At 38.8% G+C, this 15,509-nt stretch overlaps 1 protein-coding gene across 1 annotated transcript in view; it reads right to left on the reverse strand.

Annotated features, from left to right (window-relative positions):
- LOC124602442 (serine/threonine-protein kinase VRK1) overlaps nucleotides 1–14,867 on the reverse strand; it is a 247,412-nt gene extending 232,545 nt beyond the window's left edge. The window contains exon 1 of the mRNA XM_047136321.1: nucleotides 14,764–14,867. The gene's annotated coding sequence lies outside the window, so the exon portion shown is untranslated. The remainder of the gene's footprint in view (nucleotides 1–14,763) is intronic.
- Between the last annotated feature and the right edge of the window lie 642 nt (nucleotides 14,868–15,509).

A 15,509-nucleotide genomic window follows, 5' to 3' on the forward strand; every position in this document is an offset into this window, starting at 1 on the left:
AGAATCCTAAGGAAATGCAATCCGAAAACAAAGGAAGTAGGTTACAGTATGCTTGTTCGCCCACTGCCTGAATACTGCTCAGCAGTGTGGGATCCGTACCAGATAGGGTTGATAGAAGAGATAGAGAAGATCCAACGGAGAGCAGCGCGCTTCGTTGCAGGATCACTTGGTAATCGCGAATGCGTTACGGAGATGATAGATAAACTCCAGTGGAAGACTCTGCAGGAGAGACGCTCAGTAGCTTGGTACGGGCTTTTGTTAAAGTTTCGAGAACATACCTTCACCGAAGAGTCAAGCAGTATATTGCTCCCTCCTACGTATATCTCGCGAAGAGACCATGAGGATAAAATCAGAGAGATTAGAGCCCACGCAGAAGCATACCGACAATCCTTCTTTCCACAAACAATACGAGACTGGAATAGAAGGGAGAACCGATAGAGGTACTCAAGGTACCCTCCGCCACACACCGTCAGGTGGCTTGCGGAGTATGGATGTAGATGTAGATATCTGGAGCCCAACCAAATCAATCCAACAAGCATCTCAATACTTGCAGCTACAAAGAGGACGAGTTCTGAGTATCTGAGCACGAGTAATGCAGATGTGGAAAAGGTGCAGCAGGCATTTATCAGGACCACAACCAAATCGATTCAACAAGCATCTCATCTCAGTACTTGCAGCTATCACCAACCACAGGGCACAGGGTGCTACACAAGAAGCTGAAGCTTTATGTCTGCAAAGTACAGCTGCTCCTTGCATTTTAACCTGATGACATGACAAAGCCCAAAGCTTTGCAGTTGAGATTCATGCCCCATCGAAAATGACCCAGACTATTTAAATAAGGTGAAGTTTATGGACGAAGCACGCTTTCATGTGTCCCGGATGGTAAACTGACACAATATGTGATGATCTGGGGTCTGTCAACCTCCCCTCCTCCAAGTTTAGCATGAGAATTGTACACAACAGCACAAAAATGAACATGAAATGTGGTACGTGATTTATTATTTATTTATTTATTTTTCCGTGGGACCAAATTAAGGAGAAGTCTCCATGGTCATGGAACGAGTCAATCCATGAAATTATAACACGATAGTAGAAACAGATAAAATGAAATTCAAGAAACGTATTCAGGCAACAATTCATAAGTTTAAATAAAGAAAATCAACAATGTAACACTGGAATTTGTTTAATTTTTCAGCTCTTCCAGGCGCTCCTCGACAGAATAGAAGGAGTGAGCCATGAGGAAACTCTTCAGTTTGGACTTAAAAGCGTTTGGGCTACTGCTAAGATTTTTGAGTTCTTGTGGTAGCTTATTGAAAATGGATGCAGCAGAATAGTGCACAAGGAAGTGTATTCCACATGCAGATTTGATTTCTGCCTAGTATTAACTGAGTGAAAGCTGCTAACTCTTGGGAATAAGCTAATATTGCTAACAACAAACGACATTAAAGAAAATATATACTGTGAGGGCAATGTCAGAATTCCCAGACTATTGAATAGGGGTTGACGAGAGGTTCTCGAACTTACACCACATATAGCTCAAACAGCCCGTTTTTGAGCCAAAAATACCCTTTTTGAATCAGAAGAATTACCCCAAAAAAATAGTACCATATGACATAAGCACATGAAAATATGCCAAGTAGACTACTTTTCGTATTGAACTGTCACTTATTTCAGATACTGTTCTAATGGTAAATAAAGCAGCATTTAGTTTCTGAACAAGACCCTGAACATGGGCTTTCCACAACAGCTTACTATCTATCCGAACGCCTAGAAACTTGGAAGTGTTCCGTCTCGCTCATTATATACCCATTCTGTCTGATCAAAATATCAGTTCTTGTTGAATTGTGAGTTAGAAACTGTAAAAACTGAGTCTTACTGTGATTTAGCATCAAATTATTTTCCACAAGCCACGAACTTATTTCATTAACTACATTATTTGATAATGTTTCAACATTACACACAAGATCCTTCACTACCAAGCTGGTGTCATCAGCAAACAGAAATATTTTTGAATCACCTGTAATACTAGAAGGCATATCATTTATTTATATAAGAAACAGCAGTGGCCCCAGCACCGACCATTGGGGAACGCCCCATTTAACAGTGCCCCATTGGGACTGAACATCACTACCACTCTCAATATTGCGAAGAATTATCTTCTGCTTTCTGTTCTTAAAGTAAGAGGCGAACCAGTTGTAAGCTACTCCCCTTACTCCATAATGGTCCAACTTCTGCAGTAATATCTTGTGGTCAACACAGTCAAAAGCCTTCGTTAAATCAAAGAAAACACCTAGCGTTCGCAACCTTTTATTCAATCCATCCAAACCCTCACAGAGAAAAGAGAATATAGCATTTTCAGTTGTTAAACCATTTCTAAAACCAAACTGTACATTTGACAGCAAATTATGTGAATTTAAATGCTCCAGTAACCTTGTATATACAACCTTCTCGATAACTTTAGCAAACACCGATGGCATAGAAATAGGTCTATAATTGTCAACATTATCCCTGCCTCCCTTTTTATAAAGTGGCTTCACTACTGAGTACTTTAATCGGTCAGGAAACCGACCACTCCTAAAGGAAAAGTTACAGATATGGCTAAGTACTGGGCTAACACACATAGAACAATACTTCAGTATTCTGCTAGATACCCCGCCATAGCCATGAGAGTTTTTGGTCTTTAGTGATTTAATTATTAACTCAATCTGCCTCTTGTCAGTATCATGGAGGAGCAATTTCAGGTAACAGTCTCAGAACACTATTTTCTACGAGCACTATATGATTCCTTGTTGGGACTAGGTTTCTATTTAGTTCACCTGCTATATTCAGAAAGTGATTATAATACTGAACATATATGCGACTTATCAGTAACATGGACATTCCCACTACGCACTGATTGTATATCCTCGACCTGTCTCTGCAGACCAGCCACTTCCTTTACGACTGACCATATGGTTTTAATTTTATCCTGAGACTTAGCTATTCTATCTGCATACCACATACTTTTTGCCTTCCTAATAACTTTTTTAAGCACCTTACAATACTGTTTGTAATGGGCTGCTGCATTTAGATTTTGACCGTTTCTAACGTTTTGATATAATTGCCACTTTGTTCTACAGGATATTCTTATCCCTCTAGTCAGCCACCCAAGCTGCCTGTTTGTGCCAGTACCCTGTTTTGAACGTTCTAACAGAAAGCAACTTTCAAAGAGCACGAGAAAAGTCTTGAGGAAAGCATTATATTTGTTGTCTACTGTATCAGCACTATAAACATCTTGCCACTTGTTCCTTGATAAGGTTTACGAAGGTCTCTACAGCAACTGGATCAGCTTTCCTAAAAAGTTGATAACTATATTTAACATGTGTTGCAGCACAAAAATCTTTTAGAGTTAAAACTTGTGCATCATGATCTGAAAGGCCATTCACTTTTTTGCTAACAGAATGCCCTTCTAGTAATGAGGAATGAACAAAAATGTTGTCTATGGTTGTTCTACAGTTCCCTTGCACTCTCGTTGGAAAGAACACGGTTTGCATAAGATTATATGAATTAAGGAGGTCTACCAGCATCCTTTTCCTTGCACAATCACTTATACAATTAATATTGAAGTCACCACATATAATTAACTTTTTGTATTTCCTATAAAGTGAACCAAGAACCTCCTCTAGCTTTAGCAAAAATTTTGTGAAATCGGAGTCTGGGGATCTATAAATAACAACAGTTAGAAGTTTAACTCCACTAAAATTAACCACACCTGCACAACATTCAAACACCTTTTCAGTGCAGTACTTTGAAACTCAAATAGGATACATACATGGCTACTCCCCCACACCGCAAAGAGCTCCTAGAAAAGCTGCCAGCCAACCTGTATCCTGGTAAAGGAAGCCTCTGAATTATCTCCTTATTTAAGAAGTGTTCAGATATACCAATAATTTCAGAGTCAACATCTATAAACAGTTCACTAACTGATCTGCCTTTTGACCATGTTGTGGGACTGTCTTTCTCTGCAGAGGTCCGATTATCTTCAGTTGTTTATCTGGACATGTTGGAACAGTTTGCAATTCCATGGGATGAAGAACTACAACCTGACAACATGCTGCAGCAGGATGGTGAGCCTCTAACCTGCCTCCTATATGGTCTGCACCTATGCGTTTGGTTGCTGCTGGCTTTGATCTAATGCAGTTTATTCAGTTTCAGAACCAACAAACATCGCAGTTGATATGGCAGCCCAGCAGCTCATTAATGCACAAGCCACTGCTTTATCATCTCCGCCACAACTACCAGCCACTTCCAACACACAGCATCCATGCATTCCACCATATTGAGCTTACGATGAACAACAAGAGGAATGGAGTGAGTGCTACACTCAGTTCAATGTTCATTGTGCTACACATCAACTGCAAGGTACCGTGAAACTTTCTTATGTCTCATCAACGGCCAGCAAGAGAGTTTACCACCATGCTCAGAAGTTATTCCTGACTAGTAGGCCGGAGCTGCTAGTTTTTGAAGATTTAATTTCTGCCCAAACTAACTACTACAAGGATCATGTACAGGATACTGCTCCTCATTACAAGTTCTTTCAGTTGCGGAAAACGCCAGAATATACATATCGTGACAGGTTTGTTTTCAATGTAGCCGTGAACAATACTATGACAACAATGATTCGTGATGCAATTACATACAATGTGCCACACAGTAGGATTCATGAACAAATTCTAAACATTATGAACCTACTTTGAAACAAGTGTTACAAATTACTGAACCTCAGGACTCGTGTGATAGTGCTGTGGAAAACTTTGGGGTAGCTCACATTTGCAGTGTAACGCAAAGTGACGAACAGGTGCAGGTTTTCGACAGACCATCACATGCAAACGGGCCACCACACCACAGCCCAAGTAAACACCCATGTGTGTGCTGTGTTATCATGTCCCTGCTGCTTTTGCATGCATAAAAGACAACACTGCCCTTCGCAGGACATGACATGCTTTGCTTGTGGAAAGCCAGGACATATACAATCTTTGTCCTTGCAATAGAAAAAGAATTTCACTCCTGTAAGTGCAGAGCATCTTCTCTCTCAGTGGATGTAGCTTTTTTTTAAAAAACCAACTACCGATACTAGTACTGACTCAATTCAGGATATGAACTTCACCCCGTCCAAGTGCTGTGCAACAACAGTCAAACAAACTGTCAACTTGCTGGACACTGTGTGCGATTTCAGATAGACATTGGTGCTTCTGTTACATTGCTTAACCATGCTACTTATGAACAGCTGGACTCACCGCAGTTGACAACATCTTGCAAGCAACTTAATGCATTAACGGTCAGGACTTTCCAGTGTTTGGTACATGTAGTTTGAGTGCCACATTCCACTCTCAACCAGAACAGTAACATTTACAATTTTATATTCTCGAGATTGTGACAATATTTTTGGGTAATATTCTTTTGATTTGTTTGGTCTTCATGTTTGGGACAATGTACTTTCCAAAAGACAGTGTTACTCAATTGATTGTAAAGTTTATCAATTTATTTTCTGAAGGACATGGCAGAGCAAATAACTTTGTGGGACGCATTACAACGAAGGACAATGCACCATCCAAATTGTTTCAGGCACTTCCCATCCCTTATAACTTAGACACGAAGTTGCAAGTGAACTTAAAGAATGGCAAGAAAATGGTGTTATTGCTCGTGTCCAGGATATTCAATGGGCTTCTCACTTACTCATCTTACCAAAGTCTTCTGGAAGACTTCGTCTTTGCACTGACCTTAAGTCCACTGTGAATCCACAAACAATAATTGATACTTACTCATTACTTCGCCCTGAGGAATTAATGGACAGGCTCGGTGCAGGGTGCTATTTTTCAAAAGTTGATTTAAGTGCTGTGTATTTGTAAATTCCACGAGATGATGAGTCTCAAAGTTTCTGTGGTCAACACACATTTGGGGTTGTTCAAATTCTTACGTTTACCCTTTGGCAGCACTTTCATATTCCAATGCTACTTAGAACAGTTTAATGCTAAAGTTTCATTCGATTACAATTACTCAGATAATACTGTGGTGTCAAGACGTACACTGGAGGAACACATCAGTAACCTTCATACACTTTTTCAAGTACTTTCACCTGCAGGTCTTTAGTGTCACCTGGACAAATGTGCCTTTTTCAGACTGAAATTCAGTACTTAAGACTATTTTCTTAATAGCCAAGGTGTTCATCGCCTTCAATCACATTTGTTGGCCATCCAGTACCTCCCTGTCCTGCGGGATGTGACAGAATTGCAGCCAGTTTTCGGAAGTTGACATATTGCGTCCAGTTTATACACACCACAGCCCAGATTGCGGCCCTGTGGCATCGTTTGCGCCAGAAGAATGTGCCTTTTGTTTGGACCAAAGAGTGTCAGGATGCATTCCAGAAACTAAAAAAAATGCCTTGTTGAGTGACAGGTGCCTTTGGTTTTGGCACTGGATGCTTCTTTGTATACAATCAGAGCCATGCTTTCACACAGATTTAGTTCAAAGGACAGGCCAATTGCTTTCACTTCGAAGTTACTGACCAAGACTACTCCCAAATCGAGAAGGAAGCACTTGTTATTATCTATGGCATGACAAAGTTACACCATTACCTGTTTGGTTTGAAGTTCTACCTAATGACTGACCATAAGACATTTCAGTCTTCGCTTCATTCACCCAAACCTGTTCTGCCATGCACAGCTCAGAAGCTGAATATTGGGCTTGGTTAGTGTCACAGTATCAAGTACGAAATACTGTTCTGGCCCATGTCAAAGTACGCAAATGCTGACCCCCTTTCTCGCCTTCCTATTGACCAATAGGAAGGCGAGAAAGGGGTTAGCATTTGCGTACTTTGACATGGGCCAGAACAGTATTACGTACTTGATACTGTGACAGTATTCAATGCTACTGCCACCTCTTGTTAACAGATTGATGTGCAGGAGACTGAACTTTTAGAGACTTTTCCATTGCACTATAGCAAAATTGTAGAGGCCACAGAGGCATACCATGACTTGAACCTTTTGTTGCACTACATTCGCACTGCTTGGCCTCGTTCAGTGAAAAACATTCAGAATTCTATTGTGCGCCAATATTTTGCCCATCAGCACCTCTCCGTCCAGCAGGGTGTCATTTTATTGAAAACTCTAGAGAATTGCATGTGCTTATCTCTAAAGTGTTGCAGAAAGATGTGTTGCGACAACAACACCAAGAACATTGGGGAATTGTACGCACAAAACAGTTGGCACTGTACTTGGCCAGGCATGGACACCCACACCGAACAGATGTCGTCAGTATCGCACTTGTGCTGAAACTATTTGCCCCACCGCAAACATTTTCAGCTTGGCCACATCGCCTTGGCAACAAATGCATATTGACTTTGCTAGTCCCTTTGACACACTCGTTGACTTATTGTTTTGGACTCTCTTAGCAAATATCCATTTTCAGTATCCATGAACCCAACTACATCACATAGTACCATTCAGCTTTTGTCATCTATTTTTTTCTTGGAAAGGTTTGCCTGAAATGTTGGTTACAGACAACAGACCACACTTCACAGTAGCTTTGTACAGATAATATCACTCACTTTACCAGAACTCCATCTCATCCTTAGTCGAATGGAGAAGCTGAACAATTTGTGCATATGTTCAAGCAACAGATGAACAAACTAAGTCCCTCACACTCATGGGAGCTAGCGCTGCTGCCCTTCCTCGCAATGAACCACTCCCAAACCCTGCAATGGTCAATCACCCACGGAGCTTCTAAATGGCCTGTGCCACCACACACTGATCCATTTTCTGCACCCATTGCATCACACAGCACCTCCCACGCTCTGCAAGACTTTCTTGCTCCTAATGATTATATTATTTTCAGAGTTTTTGGTCACACCAGGTACTAGGAGAAAGGCACGATTCTTCAAAATTTGGGTGATTGCATGTATTTAATTCAAGGCTCTGCTGGGTTGCTGTCCTGCCAACAGAACCAGACTCGTGGTTGTCCATTGCGAGATTCTTCTGCAGATTTTCTGTCCCCAGATTCACAACCTACGGGGATCTTGCGACCGGCGTATCACCCCCAGAGGCCACTTTGACACCACTGGCAGAACTGATGGGAGTTGGACCCGCTGTCTTCACTGGCGCCACAGTAGTTCTACTTCCCGGCGATCATCCCAGAGCCTGCTGTGGACCCGGCGCCATCATTGCCTCTGCCGCCGTCCTCTCAGTTTTTTTGTCGGACCAGCTCAGGAAGAGGACAGGTGCTTTTGTAGGGTTTTCCGACTGACATTCCTCTTGGACCACAGGACAGAGGTCAGGGCACGGCCAGGGGCTCAGTGTTGGTCCCAGTTGTGCTCCCGACTCCTCACACCATCCCTGCTTCCTGCCACCCACCCACCCCCCTCCTCCATTGTCGTAAGATGGTTCCCTACACAACAATGGTATGGCATTTTTGGGGTGGAGGCATCGACTGCACGCCGACCAGCAAAGCACTGTGAAATGTCATCAAGAAGGTGCTGACCCGTGTGCCAATGGAAATAGCAGGCAACACCACACCTCGAGTAAGAGAGAGTTCAGTGCCCCTTGTCAATGTTGATTTAACCAACCTTCCATTGCTGGTAGACCCCAGTTCAGTCGCAGACTTCAAGAGCATCAGTACTGAGTAATGGAAGGACATTACATAGCCTGCATTCTGCAAGTAGTATTAGTGAAAAATACTTGAATGTAGGAGGCACAACAACGGTTCTCTAATTTGTAGAATAAAATGTTATACTAATCAACATATGGTATGTACAGATCATTTTGAATTCCTGCTACTAGCCATTGCAACTTCTCTTCTTCCCTGTTTGTGTCAGTGCTGATTCCCACCATAGCCGACAACTTGTAAATGTGAAATGTGACTTAAAACCAGAAATACTTTAATTGAATTGGGCAGGCAAGCTAATTGAAAATACTCAATTTCCAAATCTAAGATATCGGCTATTCTGAACAGATTGGTGTTTCACCAATGTATACTAACAGTAATAACTTACGGCTGTGAGCCATGGATATTAAAGAGTTCACTGTTCTAAGACTCATAATAGATCAAGAAGGGATGGAAAGATCAATGTTGGGCGACACAAAAAAAGACAGACAGAAAACAGTAGATATCAGATGTACAATGTAGGTCAGTGACATAATGGGGAAAGTAAATACCTGGAAATGGCAGTGGGCTGGTTCTGTCACTCAAAGAAAGGATGTGAGATGGTCAAAACAAATACTAGAATGAAACCCAATTTACCAAAAAAGAGCAAGGGGAAGTCCACCGGGCAGTTGAGACAGAAGTTTAAAAGAGACATCTGGATTCAGTTGGCAATGTGAAGCTCAAGATCAGCAGAAATGGAAAACCTACTGGGATCCTATGTTGCACACAGGCTCAAAGAGGTCACATCACAAAATTATATGATGATATGACTAAACTGACAGGAAGATGTTAACAAGTGAAAATATATTTTCAATCGTAATGCTATAAGCCAAATGTCATCCAGCATATGTACTGATGACACCTACACAGAAATGCATTTGATCTGATATAGCTGAAGGGTATATTTTCCCTTATGAAGTGTTCTTGCTGAATTGAATCTTAAATTTTCATGCGGTGGGAAACACTGAATGGATATTATTACCTCTACCCAAAGATCTTAGGGTGCACCAGTAATAAGCAAGCAGATTGAAATGGTTTTGTTGTTATCGTGTTTCCTGAATCAATGACAAACGCGTTCCTTTCCAGGTATTATGTAGATTTATATCATCACAGTTTTTGGTGGGGAGTGATTTTGAACTGTGGTTATGTAAGATACCAGTAGAGGACGGGCTGAACTACCACTGGCAACCGCAGCAACTACTGCCCTGTAGCCACTACCAAATGCTTCATGTACTCCAATTTATGTGTGTTGTAGATTGCTTGTTTTCTTTTCTTATTCTGAAATGACTACTCCTACTGCATAAAGGGATTCAAATGAGAGTCTCATTAGAAACGGAATCAGCAATCCCTATGACCATTACGTCATTTCTCCTTTCGTGGAAGCACAAAGTGCAGATGTAGGATGGCAGTCCTTCGAGAGGAAGGCGGGGCTTATTCGCCCGCACCAGTCCACTCCCCTCGGACAGTTCAAGTTCTCATTTGTTAATGGTCACACCCAACTGCCACGATATACTGTCCACATAATTTGCTAGCATATTTGTACGCAGAATAACTTCCTTGCTTCTGCTACACATTTCAGTAACTTGTCTAAATCATTGGACAATACTGATCAAAGAATGAATATATTTACTGTTATATTCTTCATATGAGTGGACTTTCCTACTCTACACTGCACATGTTTAAAAAGATAACATAGGAAAAGAAGGCCTCTAGTTATACTTTAAACACCTTTCAATGCCTTTCTGTATAATGGATATTTATCTAAATTGTACCTGGTTCTGGCATTGCAATATAGCTCCTCATTTTAGATCCTGGTCTGTGTAGCCTACAGTGGCTCTATTCTCCATAAAGTGGTACAATGATCATTCCATGATAATTTAGCCTGAATAAAAAACATTTTCTCACCCATCATTCGAGATTTCAATGAAACTTTGCTTTTTGTTCATCCTTGGGAGATAAGTAACTATTCAAAATTTTAGCATTTTAACACCGTTTTTATTTTATGACAGTTCAGAGTTCAAAAGCGTTGCCAATTTTTACACTATGATGGCACCAAAATAATATTTCCTAAGATTCAGAAGATAAATTGGCAATACCCATTTTTTATTTATCATCTTATCAATATGAAATCTGGTTGTTGTAGGCTCTATAGTACAAGGATTGTAGAAAAAAATCTCTTACTTTTAGTAAAATCATCAAGACATGAAAAAATTATACCTACATTTTTGTATTTTCTAATGCAATAAACCTAGTTCAACCTTAAATGGAATATCACGAATGGGATAATCCCCAAAAAAATGTTTTGCAGTATAAAACTCAATCATTTTGTTAAACAAAATGAATGAGGTGTTTAATCTCTCTCTCTCTCTCTCTTTTTAAGAAATTGTTTTTAATTTTTCCTTGAGAACCTAAAATAATACTTCCTCAAACTAGACTATAAATATAACAATAATGGAAATTCGTCGATGAAAAAAATACATAAAATAATGGAAAAGCAACAACTTACCTACAAAGGATTGGTGTGTGTGACGCAGAAACGCACAATAGAGAGCAGTTAACACTAGCTTTCAAGCTCTTAAAGGAATGATGACAAGTGTTATAAAATATGCAAAACATCATGTTCTATTGTATTTACCTCAATAACATCCTGAAGTTCCACCAACGGAATATTTACCAGATATACTTACTCACAATGGATAACAATTTAGACCTTAAATTTAAGTTGAATGAGAACTATGTATCACTATTGAATCTTCTTGCTTCCAAGTTCCCTAAACAATGTAATGGCTTAACAGTACAGAAACACCCAGTTATAGGAAGTCTAAAGCAAGACAGAATGAGTCTGCATATCAAACTCTTCAGAAATAAAATCAAACTTGAGTATGGTGAAGCTGGCATTACAAAACTCAAATCTGATGCAGTTAATTTTTGACTTCCTAAGAGTCTTTCTAAAATTTCCTTTAGTGCTAATCTTTCATCTGCCCTTCCAATGTCATCACACTCAGATTTTCCATGACAAGTTGCAAAGAGCGACTATTCAGTACAGATATTAACATCTGCTAAGATAAAGACAAAGGTTTATGAAAGTAAAACCAACTTTTATAAACTTTTTAGCCAAAGGCCTTTCCACATTGTTAACACTGGTTCCCACCCAATTACCAGAGCTGAGCAACACTGGGTCAACCTAGTATCTGGATGGGTGACCATTCGGGGAAAACAAGGTGCCATTTTGAACACGCAAGTCGTCGAAGTGGAGTCCAGTTGAAGGACTTGCACCAGACTGCTGTGCTGTACAACATTTATTTATTTTATTTAAAGTAAATTCTTTTTTTTATTGGCCTGCACAGCCATGAATAAAACAGTGATATCTGAAAGGGTTTATTTGATGAATTCAGTCACATTTTTTTGCATTTTGTGGCCCACACAGACACGTTTGATGTCATTGGAGATAACTAACCCTTTTAAATTCAGTATTATTTTTAGACCTGAATGTATTATAATGGAACATACAGCACTCAAGTTAGATGTCCAACAGTATCGTTGTAAGGGTGCTGGTAACTACAATTTTCATTTCCCTAAATAAATAACAAAAGTACCACTGTGCTCCACCTTGTATTGCAGAAAAGTCATTATCACTAGTTCATTTATACTATGCAAGATGACTTAAGTGCATCATAATATTTTGATTAAGGCTTAGTGGCGTAAGACTGTGGGACAAGTCTTTCTAATTTACATAGAAGATCCTAAAAACTTAGCAATGTTTGCAGTACAATTGATCATTCGTGTTCTGTCAGTTGAAACTGTTGATTTTCCTCAATAAATTTCATCTTCACAGCAGTTTTTAAATATTTTTACCAGAGAACATAATTGTGTTTCTTTTGAAACATATCTACTAGCCTACATCACTGTAGAATACCTGCAGAGGTAGGGTTTTCACAAACTATCATTCTTATGAGATACCAATAGCCTTGCCTCCCCCACTGTGAGGGGTACCATTAGCTATCTGCTAAAATATGTGATCTGAGACAAAGTGAATCCAACACACAAAAACAAACTTTCGTTTCTTGATATTCACATTAATAACTTTAATACCTTAGAGTAACTTACCTAATATCAACAGTTTTATTTCACACCGCCTTATCCATATGCTTCCAATGTCTTTTATAGATTTTACGTTACTTTGGTAAAAATTTGTTACTATATCAACTACTTCAGGTTTCAGTATTTTCCCTCTTTTCACAGTTGATTCTGCCAAGAACCATTGTCATTAAAAAGACTGTTTGCTTTGCTGATTATTCAGAAACTCTCAAAGCACTTCCAATTTTCTGAGATTACTATTTCAGTGGCACAGGAATAGTCAGCAACGGAACTGGTTTCTTCTCTATGCCTGGTTTAAATTGTTACTTATATTATCAGCAAGCATGGCAAGTCCATATCCCATGAAGATATATAGCTCATAAATATTCCAATTTGTAGTGATTTACGATAATTATTGAACTGAACAGAACATGATGTTACAGCACAATTTACACACCTTTTTGGACCTCTGTGATCTATCCATTGTCTCTGACAAGAAGGTATTTCCCTATTCCCTATTTGTTTGCTGTTACTGAACATCTAGAGATATAAACATTTTTCAGAGACATCTGCTGTTAGCACAAACCTAGCTGACACTTGGCATGGCGGCTGGCAGGAGTGAAAGGCATTTACCATTTTACCACCGCTCCATTCACCCACAGTGCCAAGTGACAACTTGATTTGTGCAAATATTATGTGCTCTAGTCAGAAAAACATAGTAATGTCACAAATTAGCTCTAATGTACGACAAACTTATTTAGAAAAAGTCAATCTCTGATTGTTTCTTTAATAAGTTTCCACACTTAAATTTTCAGTTAGCTTTTAAAAGTGTTTTATTCAGTAAACTCAAAATTTCAGTTTATTTTTAAGTTCTCAACAAAAAAAGCTACTATTTGTTACAAAAACAAAAAATACCAAAACGCTTATCCAGTTTATTTTCCTTACCCCAGAAATTAATAAAAACCAACAAGTATGGCATAAATTACTTTTTCCCTTTCTTAATGGTTTTACTTACAACTACTAGACAGTATTCTCTACAACCATTACGATACAGAGTACAGCCTATTTAACCACCATATTTCACACTGATTGAATGATAAACAGAAAATTGGTAATTTATTTTCAAAAATGTTACAAAGTGTTGTTTTTAACTATCATAATGTTAAAAACGGCAAAATCTCCTATATTTGAAGTGCCACAAAATGGGAACAATGAAATTTATAACGCTAAAATTTGTTACTCTTCCTTATCTCCACAGAGGAAAGAAATTACCCAAATTTCACTCGAATCTGAGATGGTGGTCGAGATGGCCTGGGTGATTAACATGGAGTGACCCGTAAATAGGATACTTTCATATTTGCTTGATAAGATATGAAGACAATCATAATTGTGTAGTAGGCCTATGCTGTTGAGATATATGTACTACGCACGGAATCTTTAATAGATGTGGTGGATATACCGTAAGTGGTTAAAACATTCGCTTTACTGTGGAGCCTGTATCACAACACCACAGTTGAATGTGAAAGTTCAATCACACAAAAGAGAGATGAAAAATAGATTATGCAAATATCAAAGTTTTGGAAATCCCAAGTGGACTGATCATAAATTCTTCTTGCTGCTGACCAAATGCTGTCCTAAGACATGCAACATTTACGTGTTATTCGGGGGTTGAAATTAATACAGCTAAAATTCAAACTGATCCAACACCATAATAAGTTTATAATAAAGTAGTAAAGAAAGTAAACTGATGAAAAACATAGCGTTCTTAACCTAAACTTTGAGAAATTTCGTTAAAGTAGGCGCTGCTGGTAACAATAACATAAGTACAACAAGAATTTTCATCAATCAAGGTGTACACAAATATTAACAGCGAAGGACATTACCACCAAATCACAGGGTAACAAAAATAAAAGACACAAAGTTATTTTACAACTGATGCTTTCGTGTTAATAAAATATTAAAAGCACAACGAAACAATCAACAAGTATCAAGCCTATACAGCACTAGTACCTTAAAAAATATTTCTGTGGCTGTCACATACGATTCACTTCAAACATTTCTTTACACCCGCGCTCTTTCAACCACAGACGCATAACATGGAAACAGTATGACCAACATTCTCAAGTTATCGATGACAGAAGCCTACGTTGCCAAACAAATGAATACAGAGCTAAAATTGATAAACATGTCCGCTAAAGTGAATTTGCCAGCAGATACAACTTCGTATACAAATACTACTTTTTCGTCTCTTATTAGTTCTTCAACGAGCAATAATTAGTTGGAGGAAGTAATTTATCTTCTCTTTCTTTTTCTTTGTTGTTATTTCATCCACGTAGATCTATATGTGTGGGGTTTAGGCTGCCATCGATAAGACATTCCGCTCTTCAAAATATAAACAGAACGAAATGAATATCATAAAACGGTGAAAATCTTCCTAGGTTTATACGTGCGGGGGTTGGGCTGACGATGTTACAAACATAAAGACATATGAAAAAAACGGAACGAATAATATTATTAAATTGCGAGCTTAAAAAAATTATAAAAAGATGAATTTTGTTAAATGTTTACATAAATAAAACTGTTGATTTTCTTTGCTGTCTGAATTAAAATCGAAGGATTAAAAGATAAAGATAATAACAAAAATATATTTTTAAAACACAATGTGGAATTGATAATGTTCTTCAAAATAACAGTACTGAACTCCCACTAGAAAGGTAAAGATCTGCACTGGGAAAAAGTATTCGAGGACGGAAAAT

The sequence above is a fragment of the Schistocerca americana genome, chromosome 1 (genome assembly GCF_021461395.2).
Source record: "Schistocerca americana isolate TAMUIC-IGC-003095 chromosome 1, iqSchAmer2.1, whole genome shotgun sequence".
NCBI classification, from domain to species: domain Eukaryota; kingdom Metazoa; phylum Arthropoda; class Insecta; order Orthoptera; family Acrididae; genus Schistocerca; species Schistocerca americana.